Source organism: Triturus cristatus, chromosome 3_1 (assembly GCF_964204655.1).
Source record: "Triturus cristatus chromosome 3_1, aTriCri1.1, whole genome shotgun sequence".
Lineage (NCBI taxonomy): Eukaryota > Metazoa > Chordata > Amphibia > Caudata > Salamandridae > Triturus > Triturus cristatus.
This window is the reverse complement of record NC_140583.1, coordinates 398733128-398747679: the sequence shown is the minus strand read 5'-3', so window position 1 is coordinate 398747679 and position 14552 is coordinate 398733128. Positions and strand designations below refer to the sequence as shown.

The following is a 14552-nucleotide window of genomic DNA, read 5'->3' as shown; positions in this document are numbered from 1 at the left end:
TGCACAGTATTGCAATCCGGTATGTTCAGGATCAATCTTTGTGGAAGACAGCTTGCTGATCTTATAAATGAGTGTCAACTTGTTTCTTCATTCTGTTCATAATGACTCTGTTGAATACTTTGCCTGAGGTTGATAGAAGAGTTATCCCTCTGTAGTATGCGCAGTTATTCAGTTCACCTTTCTTGGGGATCTTGATCAGATATCCCTCCTTCTAGTCTGATGGTACCTAATAGTCTTCCCAGATCCTTCTAAGCTGGTCTACTGATGTTTCAGTGTCTGCCGTCAGTGCCTTTGCAGGAATGTTATCAGGTCCCACTGCCTTTCCATTTTCCAGATGTTTGATGGCTTACCGTATTTCTTCCTTGGTTGGTCTGCTGCAGTCGATTGGCAAGTCCTTGTCAGCTGGCTGTATGTTTAGTGTTGAGTGGGGTTTGGGCTGGTTCAGCAGTTCTACAAAGTGCTCCACCCATCTTCGTTGTTGGCCTTTGTTACCCATGATTGTCTTTAACAGGTCTTTCTGGCTTGCTGTATCTGCTGGAGAGTTTCCTTGTTGTGCCGTAGAGTTCTTTCAAGCTTCCATGGCTTGCTGCAACCTGGACTTCTGTGGCAAGACCATCAATGAATCTTCGCTTGTCTGCTTCTTGTTGGTTTTGGTGTATTCACCTTGACTTTTCGCTCTTTCTGTGCTTGTTCGGCTGGTGCTGACTGCAGCTTTTTTTTCCTTTCTCACTTTTGCAGAGAGTCTTGGTGGAGTTCCATTCTTTATGCTGGTGTTTCTTGGGAAGCATTAGCTCCTGGCAGGTGATATCACTGCTCGTGCTGTAATTTAGTACCAGTAGCAGGAGCAGCACTGAAAAATCTGGGCGAGCAGCACCGTGCAGTGTATAAGAGCACGTGGCCATTTCAGTTGATTTTTCTGCCGCTCAAGTATAAAATCTACTCGCCTGGCAGCAATTCTACTCAACAAGAATCCTTTAACTGTGACTGCCCACTTTAGAGAATGGTAAAAAAGTAATGCTGAGTCGCCAAATTCCACCAATTCCATAGGTAGAATGGAACGTTACTACCACCCTACTCACCCCTCAGATTGTGAGATCATCCTTTGAATTATTTATGTATACCTCTATTAGGCAGCTCACTACTCACCGAAGGATTTGTAATACCAGTTGTAGCCCCCTTAGACTGTGGTACCTCGAGGACATACATCTAAAATAACTATGGCCACATTTATGGCAAAGTCAAGCAGTGCAGCAAGTCTCCTTGCTGCCCTGCGTGACAGGGAAAGGGCATGAATGCACCGTATTTAGAAGAATAGAACACATTTCTTCCTTTGCCCCTGTGCTGGTACCATTTCGACTGCCTAGCACCGACGCAGGCTTGCACCCTGGTGCATGGGTGTCTGCGTTGTAAGGAGTATTGTCATTGTGTAGGAAGGGGCACCATACTGCACAAAAACAATCCCCTGAGGCATTTCCCCCTGTCTATGTATGCTGCAGAATGCAGCACACATAGAAAATGGAAGTAGCAAGGAGAAATAAATATATTTCTCCTTGTTACGCCTCACCAGGGAATACGTCAAAATCCATGGATGTTGCATGGAAACACTCACACAACACACATGAAATGCGTTCCTTGTTCAGGGTAACACAACTCAGCGATTTGTGCTGTCCTTGGGCGGCTTGATAAATCACATTGTAGGCTTGTGTCGCGCATGCACCACGTTGCGTGGTGCTAACGTAATGCAATCCCATTCATATATATGCCCCCTAGTCTCAAAGACCTGGAGATCATAGACTGTAGCTGAGAATGTTCAAAGCATGGGTGTGTCAAAAACTCACGAACATCTAAGATGCTGGCTGAGTCTGAGGACAAAATCACCCTATCTCCCCTCCCACTAATCTTTTTGGTCATAAGAATAATACACAACCAGACAATAGTGGCACGGGGATGAGGCGTAAGGGAGAAGACAAGGCACAATGCTGTTGCTTCTGCAAGCATGCCTTTGGAGGATTCTCAGAATATACGTCTGAAGTAGTTCTCACAATGCACACCTTTGGAATGATTTTCACAACCATGCCTCTGGTGTGTTCCCCACAAATTAATACCAATAAAGAATCAGACCCTTAGCTTAATTACAAGAGAATCCCATTAGTATATTTTACAGTAATTATGTTGAATTTCTAAATGTATTACATATAGCTGTTAAGAATATGCTACATTACATCAAATGCTTTTTTAATGCATGCCATTACAAGGCGGTCATCACAACGATCGCGTTGTAAGAACCCACGCCATTACAACGCAAGTCGGAACAACAACGTGCTCTAGGGGGTGCGTTGGATGTTGGAATAGTATAATTTACTATTCCAACTCCAGTCTGTGCAACAGAAGGGAGGTGTTGAATTTTAAATCCAACACCTTATGACCCCTACAGCAAGTCATTCCGACTTGCGTTGTAATGGCATGCGTTGTTACAACGTGGTCATTGTAATGACCGCATTGTAATGGCATGTGTTGTGATGCATGCGCTGTAAACGATGTTTACCAGTTGTTAATGCTTAACAGCTACTGATACAAGAGTGTTGTGCTTCTACGAAGTTACATACAGGAATCCAGAAGCAACAATCTGTGCTGACGCAGAAGAACTGAGCAGCCAGGAAGAGGAATGAATGCAAGGCACTGCCATAACCAGGAGTAGAGCCCCCATTTTGCTCAGGCAAGTTCCAAACAAAATATTTCTGAGGGTACAGTCTGTAACCTCATTAGACTGGATATAAGCGGAACTATGTTCTCACCATAAAAAATATATAATTTGCAATGCATTAGCGTAGCTACCCAAGGTGCAGGATATTGGTGTTTTAGTAAATGCTGTCCCATACAGGCTGAGGAAAATCGCTTTTTGTGATGTTTGCTGAGCTTACCACGATCCACCTTTAGTTCCATTACCGACTTTGAGTTAAAGCAAGAATTCATAGAAAATAAGATTCAGCTTGTGCCACTTTTATAATGGATCAGTATTTGGTCAAACCCAATCGCTAAGCTTTGTAAGGACATTATATCTGACTGCCTGACATTGGACAAGGCCTGTTTTATACCTAGGCTGAGTTATATGTGGTTCAGTTGCAACTCCTAAATGGGAAGTGTCCCTCAGAATGCACTGCCAAATTCCAATCTGGATTTCGGTGCGCTGCAGCCTATTCGCCCAGAGGTCAAACCAGCTGCGCTATTCCTCGATGCCGAAAAGGCTTTCGATTATAGCTGTTGAGCCACTGCTTCGGGCACTGCGCGAATACCATCATCATAGAGGGCTTTGCTTTCCACATTATAACCTTATTGTCTCGGCATATGCGGATGACACTCTGTTATATATTAGAGACCCTGCTACTCACCTATCCCCTGTGATACGGGAGGTATTACGCTTTGGGGGGTTGTCCAGCCTAAGGATCAATTGGGAAAAGTCAATTTTGTTCTCCTTGACGCCTACCACGGCCCGATTTCCGCTTGAGTTCCCACTCCAGTGGACCACTGAACCAATGCGATACCTGGGTATCCAAGTTCATTCTGATGCCGAAGAGGTACTTCGGGCCAATTATGGTACATTAATAGGGAAGATAGGAGACCACGTAGATAGATGGATACGTCTCCCATTGTCTTTGGCTGGCAGAGTATCTTTGATGAAAATGGTTATCCTGCCCCGCCTACTTTTCTTGTTTCTGAATATACCAATTGTGGTCCCTTCACAGTTGTTTCGCAAACTGTGGGTCCCTGATGATCAAACAGGCGTGGGCCGGTAAAACCCAGCGAGTTGCCTTTGACACGCTTATACTTCCGTATGCCGCTGGCAGCCTTAATGCCCCGAACTTCGAATTGTACTATAGAGCCGCGCTGGCCTCTCATGCCCATAGTTGGGTGCATGGTCCTCAGGATCTGCCCCATCTTCACATCGAAAAGATCGTCGCTGCCCCCTACTCCTTGCCTCGCCTATTAACGCAGGCCCCCATTCGACGGAGTGGTGTTTTAGACTCCATCAATTCCGTAGTCCACACGTGGGACGCGCTTCTACGACTATATTAGGGGGCGCAATTATACTCGCCCCATATGCATATTGATTGGTGCCAGTGGTTTGTGCTTAGCTCGGATAAGGGTACCCCGGATTCCCTTCACAAACTGCGTATACATCAAATGGGCAAATTATTTTGTCATGGACGATGGAGCTCCTGGGACGAGTTGGCAGGTACAGACAGCGTTCACTCAGCCCTCACCAAGTTTCATTTTTTTCGCACGCGGCACGCTTTAAGGGCAGTGTTAGGGGATGACTTACAGGAACCCTTGGCAATCCCCCCTCTGACAGCGTTGTTAAGTGCACCATCCCCGTGCACGATCATCTCCAAGCTTTATACTCTTGCTCAAAGCGAGAGAGCAACGTACGGCAAGCTTGGCAGTCTGATATAGGAGCTCTCATTACTGACGACACCTGGTATTACTGTTGCGAGGTCACTCGTAAGATATCCCTAAACGGCCGCCACCGCATTGCTCATTTTAAATTTCTCAAACAGAGATTATTATTCCCCTTCACGACTCTTTAGGTATGGTCTGAGGGATACTGACAATTGAGAGAGATGTTATGCCCCACACGCAGATTTCTTCCACGTAGCGTGGCAATGTCCGTCAGTGTTTCATTACTGGGAATTAATTTTACAGAAGCTTAACAATATTTTAGGGCTATCCCTTGCTCCAGATCCCCTGTTAGCGCTTCTGGGCTACACCAAACACCTTGAGAAGCGGTGCGCAAATTGGTGGCAATGGGTCTCCTACTTGCAAATCGTCGACTGGCGATGCGATGGTTGAGGTGCCCGGTACCTACTGTCGCGGAATGGGAGCGAGACATGGTGTATTGTAACACTCAATCTGATGTATACAACGAATTGCTCCCCCCTTGCAACTGACCAAAGAGTATTTGGGGTCTGTTTGCGCAATATCAAGCTGCAGGTCCGTCTACACATGAGGCTCCTGGGGATTAAGGGGTGACTGCATTTATTCTTAATATCTTTTTTAATGGATAGTTTTGCATATGCACTCATCCTGGTTCTCTCTGACCTCCACTTCACACGCAGCTCTTGAAGTTCATCTGGCCCTGCCAGATTACCTCACTATTGATGTACTGTTTACGTGTTTCATATACTGTATGCACCGTCACTGCCACTAAATTTATATCCCCGTGCTCTGTATTGCAACCACTGACATGATATTTGTTTTATGCTTTTAGCGATCCATGTTATTGTCTTCATTGTTTGATGTTGCATTCTTTCTTTTGGTTTTTTGTTTGATTGCTTTATTTTTCTGCATATTTATTAAAAGATTAAATACAATAAACCCCCCCCAAAAAATCCAATCTGAATTAATCCAATTTCTGAGATAATTTTCAAATTTCGCATTGATGTTTCAGCACATCATTTATTTTCAGCTGTATGTCTGTAATCACATCAATTTCATAGGATGTTTCATTCTTTAAATCCATGTGCCTCCATAATCAATTAACCAAACACATATATCTGCCCCAATGCATTTCTGGCGTGTCCCCGCCCTTCATCAGGGGAAACTTCCTAAAAAACCAAGCATGAGCGAATGAGTTGACCATGTTCAAAAGAAAAATAATGTTCATTCTATCTATAATATAAAACATGCAGAGTGACGTGATTCCTTGTGTCTTGAGGTTCATTGATGGTAGAAAACCAAGTCTGTTGACTCCGGAATCAAAACGTGAGATCAAGCTTTTATTTTGGGACTTTATTAGAGAGAGGGTCACTTCAACCAGCACACAGGGTAGGCTCACTGTACAATTCCGTCAGTACAAAATGACCCCTTTTTCCGAGCCATTCCTAGATGAGATAGAACCACAATTGGCAAAGTGCGTATACCTGAAATTCAGATACGGTATATTGCAAATAAACAGTTCCGGTGCCAAATAGTCAATGCTACAACTTAAGGAGGGGGAGTCCCACTGTACTTTATGCCAGATGGGGGTTGATGAAGACATTCCACACGTCCTGTTTTTCTGACCAGCATATCATTCCGCTAGAAGTAAGTGGATAAAACCAATAGGCAGGATCCTTAGTGTCAGGAGAATGAATGATATGATGAGAATATTAAAAACTGATAACTCTCGCCTAATAGTATTTGGAGTCAGCCGTTTCCTATTGGCTATTAACTTTATAAGAAAAAATAGAGAATTACTATTTAGCAAGAACACATCTTTTTATACTTGAAAAAGGCTGACTTGAAGGGCTCCGAAGATGGCGCTGCAATTAATAGAGTGGGGTTGATACGCGGGGAAGACCATTGGCCAAGGCTATATGGTATCGAAAGTGAAATAGCTATTCTCCTGTGTAAATATAGAAGTATTAATAATTGCCATGTATTTTAAAAGTTTTTATGTTTTTAGTAATATTTTGATGATCTTATGAACTAACAGTTCAAGTTTTATATAGGCATTTTATTGAACTTTTTTTTATAAATGTTTAAATCCTACTAGTTTTTGTATCACTCTGGACACAAATTAATTCATGCTGATGTTTAAGCATAATGGTAAATTGTAATAACTGCGCTATTGCACACCCATCACACATGCACTTTTCCGGAAATCGATATTGGTACAGAACAAATGGTACTTTGCTGCTCATAAATTGCACAGGCTCTTTACAGATGAACAAGATAAGAGGGCAACCCCTAGATCGTCAAGATGACCACATGGGACTCATCCAAACTCAATACGAACTCTAATGAAACAGATGTATATTGATGCGATGAAGTGAACAATGGATGGGTGTATCTCAAATGAACTTTTTATGTATGTATTGACTTTTACTGTTTTTCCACTTTTATTGCCTTATTGGCCGAAATAAAGTATTTTGATGATGATGAGAAAACCAATTCAGTATAGAAAATAAACTGGATGAAGGGCCGTGCTGTGATCAGAAGCCTTACCCAATAGTGGGGGTCAAAAGGTTAGAACAAACGAGAAAAATATTTGCAACAAGACCAATCTGACACAACGTGAAATACAAGTGCGACTAAGAAGCAGGCTACGATCGGACTTAGGTCGCGCTGTGATTAGGAAAGTGAAATAATAATAATAATAAAGGGGTTTGTAGAGCGCATGGTGACGCCTACCGGCGTATCCCCGCACTGAAACAGCTTGTGTTTGTGAAAGACGTATACAGTGCAAGGCAGTAGGTGAATGAGTATGTGATAACAAGGTTGTTGTGTACTTAAACCGGGTCTCGATGGTGCTGTGACCATCAATGTGCACTTAAACCGGGTCTCGATAGTGCTTAAGGCTGTTACCGTCAATGTGCCAGTAACAATCATTTACAACAGCTCGAACATATATGGCACGAAAAACAACTCGCGAGCAAGCTTTCGCTTGTGGCACAGCTGATATAACGGTGAAAATTTACCTTTAATCCCTATACTTTGGGACCTGCCAAGGTGGGTGCCGCTGGTTCTACAAATGACTCAAGACGCGCATTCGGGCAATCGCAATATTTGACAAGACGTGGTCTAGTAATACCATTTTCACTTTTTGAACTTGCGTCCTAGGGGGTTGCACATTGACCTACCTCATTAATACTGGAATGAAGCAGTAGTATACAAAAGACTTGGAGGAGGGGAGGGCGGTGGAGGGGTTGGGCTGGATACATAGGGATAAAAAGGGACAAAATACAATTTACATTTACATTTAATGAGAAACAAAGGACCCCAGGTCCTTGTAGGGGTGCCTGGAGGTGCCGGGAGGACAGTGTCTGTGTACTCCAGGGGATGCATTAGAGAGGAAATAGAGCAAGGTCTCTGTGTGAAATAGAGGCACAGTTTAGGTGAGGAACTTGCCCATTAGGAAGGTTTTGGCATATTTTTGAAGTGAGCCAGAGAAGGGATTCTTCTAATAGCGGGTGGGAGTGAGTTCCATATTCTTGGTGCGGCCCCAGAGAAACTCGATTGTAAGTTTTCTTTTTCAGAAAAGGTGCAGATTGGAGCAAGAGATCTCTGGAGGACCGCAAGTTTCTGGTTCCTCCGGATATCACGAGTTTCTGGGCAAGATATGCAGGGGAGTTTGAATATAATGCCTTGTGCATGATACATGCCATTTTGAGTTGGATTCTGGCCTGTAGCGGAAGCCAGTTACGCGCTTTTAGATGTGGAGAAATGTGATCGAACTTCCTTGAGCCTGTTAGTAGCCAGGCGGACGTGTTAAAGCAAGCTTTTAAAGGTGCCAGGGAGATATTGGGTAAACCCGAGAAGATAGAACAGTCATATTCCAGTCTAGAGATGACTAGTGCTTGAACTGCCATTTTTAGGTCAGGAGTATCCAGGAAGTGTTTCAGTTTCCTTAGCTAGCTTGTTGTATTGTGCTTTCCCCAGCCGGGTAAAGGAGGCTTCTTCAGTAACTAAAGCTACCATAGAAACTTCCGGTACGGTAGTGAGAGGAGGCAGGTAACTACCTAGGAGCCCATGTGGCCTACTGTTTAGTAGAAAGTGTGGTTTGATCATATCAATTGAGACAAATCTCTTGTTTGTACAGACAGCACAGGATGGGAGAAGTACAGTTCTAGTACCTTCAACAGCCAAGACAGATACAGACACTCTGAAGAATAACCCAAATTCCTTTTTGTTCACAATATTTTCCCTAACAAGGTGCCCAGCCTTTGGGATCCACCCGGGAGTCGCTTGTGTTTTCTTCACTTCTGCAGTGGTGGTGTGTTTTACTTGGATATTGTTTTGCTTGTCCCAGAAGCTGGTCAGTTCCTGTAAAACAATCAACTGTTCATTTAGGTCAAATGGTGTTTCAACCGCTACTGTGCTGGGACTTTTAAGGTCTGGCACCCACATCTTCACCTCAAACAGGATCTCATAGGGAGTCCGACTGTGCAGGAATTTTCTAGGCAGGTTGTTGAAAGCCTTTTGGACCCCCGTATAGGTGATGGACCCAACTGCAACCTGAACCTAATACCCTAGCTGTTAAGGACTGCTTTAAGTCCAGTTTTTTTTCATGGCATCTGTGTAAGCCCTGGAGTCAAACACTGGACCTGGCCAGAATGGAATGTGCCAAATGCGTATGTTCCGATAAAGACTCGCAGATCCTTTATAGCAGTTCAGGTGTCAGCTGACTACTGTGGCCAGACCCATAGGAATCTGGAGCAGTAATCCACTGCAACCAAGATGTACTTGTAAGCCCCATCTGATGACACGGGCCCGCAATGGTTTAGGTTAACAAATCCAGAGGCTTGTTAGAATTGAGTAGAGGTGTCTGTGGTGGACGTGCCATGGTGAAACCCTTCATCTTCAGGCAGATGTCGCATTTGAGGACAAAATCCTTGGTCTGTTTGTAAAAACATCGCCACCAGTAGCGTTGCTGCATTAGCGAAATTGTAGCCGCCAACCTTGCGTGTGCAGATGCAAGTCCCTCGTGTGCATCTAGACTTAAACCTAACCTGCAGTCTAAATTTGGCATTACTCTATTCCCCACTCCGGGAATATGAGCAAACTGTATATTGTGCGCATATAATTTATTGGAGTACTTGAGTGAAAAGCCCTGCTGCAGGTGGGTGCATTGCATGCAGCACTGACATCCGTCATGATGTCTCCGTCTATCCTCGTACTTGAACGAGTAATTGCAGTAACTGCAGCAGTTTTCCCTGTTGCTTTTGTGACTTCATCAGCCATGCAATTCCCTGCAATGTGTTTGCCAACACGTTGGTGACTCAATGTGTGTATTACATGAGTTTGTGGTAAGCACTCTTTCAGCTAAGCTACCTGTTCCTAAAACATCTTGTGCTTAATTGTACAACCCTTAAAATCTCTGAATCCATTCTGGCTCTAGTAGTGTAAGTATTAATTGTAAAACTGGACATAATATTATGAATCACATATTGTGAGTGTAAGAAATCCGGGATCCGTATTCTCAAGTGTCAAAACTAGAGCTCGTTGTTCAGTCAACTGTGCAGTGCAGTCACCAAGTGACTGTGTGTAGGTTTTCTCAGGGTCGAATCTTACACTCTGCATGTACCCCTTTACGGCAGCGAATGCCTCTGAGTACTGATATTTTGTCTATAAGGCAGGCAGAGCAGAATCATCAGTGATGTCATTTGAGATGTCATCAGTGATGTCATGAGTGATGTCACTGACCATGTCATGAGTGATGTAATATGTGACGTCATCAGCAGTGGATTGCGGGCGCGCGAGTTATAGTTAGCTGAACTAACTATAACGGGGGAATTTCATTGGTTTTGTACGAGTGAAATGTCCAGCTAACTATAACGTGTGTGAAACCTATGGTTTTTTCAGTGAATTTGCAAGGTTTTTTAAATGCTAATTCCTAACTATAACGTGTGTGAAACCTATGTTTTTTTCAGTGAATTTCAAAGGTTTTTTAAATGCTAATTTATGAATGTATTATTATATTTTTAATTTATTTATTTTACAATATGCTACCTATGTATATAATTATAGATATACTGTATCCTGCAATATGGAATGGCTCACCTTTTTTTTAAAATTTTTAGATTTAGTTGAACAGCATAGTTAATATCTTCTAGAAACCTCTAAACATTGTTTTTGTTTTTTTTAAGGGTTTTTGACCGTGCGCGCGCCGTACGCGTACCGTGCGCGTACGGTATGGTACGCGTACGGTGCGCGCACGTGGCTTTCATACGTACGTGCTCCGTGTGCGCATGCGTACGTGATTTACGTACGCATGCATACTTCGTGCGTGATGCGTACGTGCGTACGTGCGTGCTCCGTACGCGCATGCGCACGTGCTCATTTCACGCATGCGCACGTGCTCATTTCGCGCATGCGCGCGTGGTCCGTACGCGCGTGTTCCATACGCACATGCGCGCGTCCTACGTACGCGCATGCGTGCTTGTACCGTGCGCGCACCGTAAGCGCACGGTGCGCGCACGGTAAGTCATGTGATCAAGAAACAACACTTTTCATTGGTTTATATTAGTTTCAGTTCCAGAAACTTCCAACACCACACCCATTCCCCTCATTATTACTTCTGATTCCCTGTGAGAAGGAGCTGAGCAGCTTTTCTAGTACTTCAGTACTTCAGAATGGCAGAGCAGCAGTCATCTTCTGGGAGTGAGCAGGAGACCCTTGTGAGACAGAGACAGAGGAAACAGAAAGATTCTTTTATCTGGCAATTTTTTTCATTTCCACAGGGGCAGAAGAAAGTGAATGCTCCCAAAGTCACCTGCACTCTTTGTGATCGTGTCTTATCTAGAGGAGATCCTAAAAAGAAGTACTCTTTTAGTATCTTCACTATGATCAGGCACGTTAGAGATGTACATCCTGTGGCTTATGCTCGAGCTGCTAGAGAAAACCCTCCAGCAGCTCAGCCGAGCACATTCGCAGCAGCTCAGCCGAGCACATCATCGTCAGCTCAGCAGAGCACTTCATCTGCGGCGGCAGCTTCACCTTCTTCGGTTCCTCTGGATATACACCCTCTGTTTGAGAGGGTGCATATGCGGTGTAACTTGTGTAATGCTCTTATCTGTTATGCGGACACCAGCATTCCGCTAATAGAGAGGAAGATAGAGCAGCACACGTGTGAAACCCTATAAATTTTGCCATGTCTTTTTTTTCCTCTGTCCCTCCATTAACACAACGGCTCTTTTTAGAGCCACCTAACATCTAAACACTTTTTTTTTTTTATTCTATTTTTATTGTTTTCTTCCCGGCCATGCGCGCACCGTAGGATTCACACGCATCTCCAGAGTTACGATTTCTCGTAAACCTGGAGATGTGTCTAGTTCTTTGAGTGTTGCGTGGAAACACCCACAACAACACCCATGGAACGCTCCTTCAACACAAAGTGCTGCGTGTGATGTTGCTGTATTTATGTGGAAAGGAAAAGTCACGCAGGGTGGGTTTTCCTCTCCTTGTAAATATGGAGGAGCTCCCTGCGCCACCAGTACGTTATGAAAAGTGACATAGTGGTGGCGCAGGGGCCTTGTTAATTTTCCCCAGAGATGTTAAGCAAATTAAGGGTAAGACAGACAAAGGGAGAGAGACAGAAACAGAGACAGAGAGCAAGGAACTGAGAAGGAGTAAGGCAGTTAGAATGACTGAGACACATGGAGACAGGGAGAGATACATGGTTGAAAAAGTAGTGATGGAGGCAGTAAACCTAGGGGAGTAGTATAGAAGGAGTGAGGGAGTTATGAAAGAGCAGTAAAGGAAGAAGAGAGAGAGAAGGGGAATGAGAAAAGCAGAGTGAGGAGAAGTGAAGAAAAGGGAGCATGAAAGTGAAGGGGTGAGAAATACAGATATTTCTAACTTACCTGACCAACAAAATAACTTAATTATAAATAAATGGTTTTTTTTAATTGCTAGAAAAAAGGATTACATTTCCTAAATTTTCTTTCTCAATCTGAAAAAAAAGAAAAAAAGTAGTAATATTTAACAATACATTTTAGAATACAGTACACATATTTTCATATTGCCCTTTCTTTGCTGTTTTCAGAATATATTGAATTTCACTGCAAATTGTGAAATCAATTGCATTCATCACTTAACAGCGGGCAAAAAAATTAACAATCTGAAAGATTGTTTAAAGAAAGCCCTTAATCTCTACTCAGTAAAACATACCTTGATAGAAATGTAACATATATTAAAAATATCATCTAAGAACAATAACTATTTGCAATAAATAACGTCTGTAAATTTGGTTGCTTAAGCTCATACACCAAAATAATATCTGTCAAAGAAGTCCACAATAGAAACAGTTCCTTTCCATGAGGCCAAATGGTAATTTTTAAATTCTTTTTTGGTGAAATATCCAATGGTAATCCTATAAAATCGAAATAATGGTTTCTTCAGATTCTGCAATTTGTATCTAAAATTTGGGTTTTAGAAAAATTAAGTAGGAATTTGGTAATTCTGCAGGCAAACGTTGCTTGAAAATCAATTGTGAATCATTACACAGTGTCCAGCCTTTTTCACATTTTAGATAAACTGTGTAATGACCAGAAGTTATAGAAGGTCCATCATGGAAAATTATTGCAACTGCAACAAAAGTTTTTCCTGATATTGATAATTGATTTCCTGTAAACTTCTTTATTAAAGTGTCCAATTTTGTTCCATCAGCTCTACAACGTTGCATCATTAAAATTACATACTGTCCATATTTCTTTAAAAATCACGTTGAGAACATTTCTGATTTACATTGAGAACATTCCATGTTGTGATTTGCATCTTTAACTAATTTACTAAAAGTCACTGATTTACTCTCTGGTAATGTTAAATATATGAACCTTTCAGAATCAACATTAGAGCTGCATGTGTTCAAACAGTTTTCACAACTATGTTCCCATTTATAAGAGAGACCAAACATATTTTCTATTTCTACCACTTCATCTCTCAGTACCATAAGCATATACATTAAGAATTCCTGTGCATCTTGCTGGACATTTTGAGTAAACTGTGTACATCCTGAACATACATCTAAAAGATTTCTAACATCAGAAGCACTTTCTATTTTAGTTTTATCATTACTCAGCTTCTCATAAAGAAAACTCAGCAGAGAACAGAATCTTTTTTCATGATTTAGTATTATCTGCTCTTGCAAACTTTCAAGATAAAATACAACATTCAGCACTACATTAGCGTAGCAGTTGACACCAGAGCTATTTTCAAAATGACAACCAACAACCTCTTCAACATTGTCCTTTTTCTTTTTGCTTGCAATCACATCACTCTCCTTTTCTTTTCTCTTCTGTACATCCTCATTACAGATATTCTCAAATCTCCTTTTCCGACAAACAACATGTTTTTCAAACACAGGATACTGACCTAAATGAGGAGCATAGCTTCTTCTTAATCTATTATATTCCTTTACACAGTTTGCATCAACACTAACTTTTGACTCATCAAAGTCTATCATGAATAAACCAGATATTTTATTCACGCGTGACAAAGCAACATATGCCATACCTTCTTTAAACACACTAGATCCAATGTTTACAAAAGCACTATCTACAGTTAATCCTTGAGATTTGTGAATAGTTACAGCATATGCTAGAGAAAACGGAAACTGCTTCCTACGTACATATAAGTCTTTCACAAGCAAGAAACGAACTGAACAACGACTAATGTCTTTAAGCTCTTCAATCTGATTAAATTTTATTTTTAAAAATTCAATTCCATCTTTTTTCTGGTAATTAACAAAACCCACAACTTTACCCATAGCTCCATTCACTAAACCTTTTTCTACATCCAAATTACGTCTTAAAATTACTCGACAGTTCATACATACATAAAGATTCTTTTCTAAACCAGCTGTTTTCGATATGTTTTTCTCTAGAGAATCCAATTTAGTTGTCAATTTGCTTGTCAATATAATAGTTATTCCTTCATGTTGTATTTTATCTACAGCTTCCAGTTTTACAATCTCTTCATTTTCCAATTTCAAAAGTTCTTGATTGAATATAGAGCATTCATGTAGTGTTGGCATTAAGCAGATTACAGTATTTTTCCTGCAATTTTCTTGTATA

The 14552-nt window shown here is 41.9% G+C and overlaps 1 pseudogene; it reads right to left on the bottom strand.

Annotated features, from left to right (window-relative positions):
• Positions 1 to 14552, bottom strand: part of LOC146860321 (uncharacterized) — a 56813-nt pseudogene that overhangs the window by 488 nt on the left and 41773 nt on the right.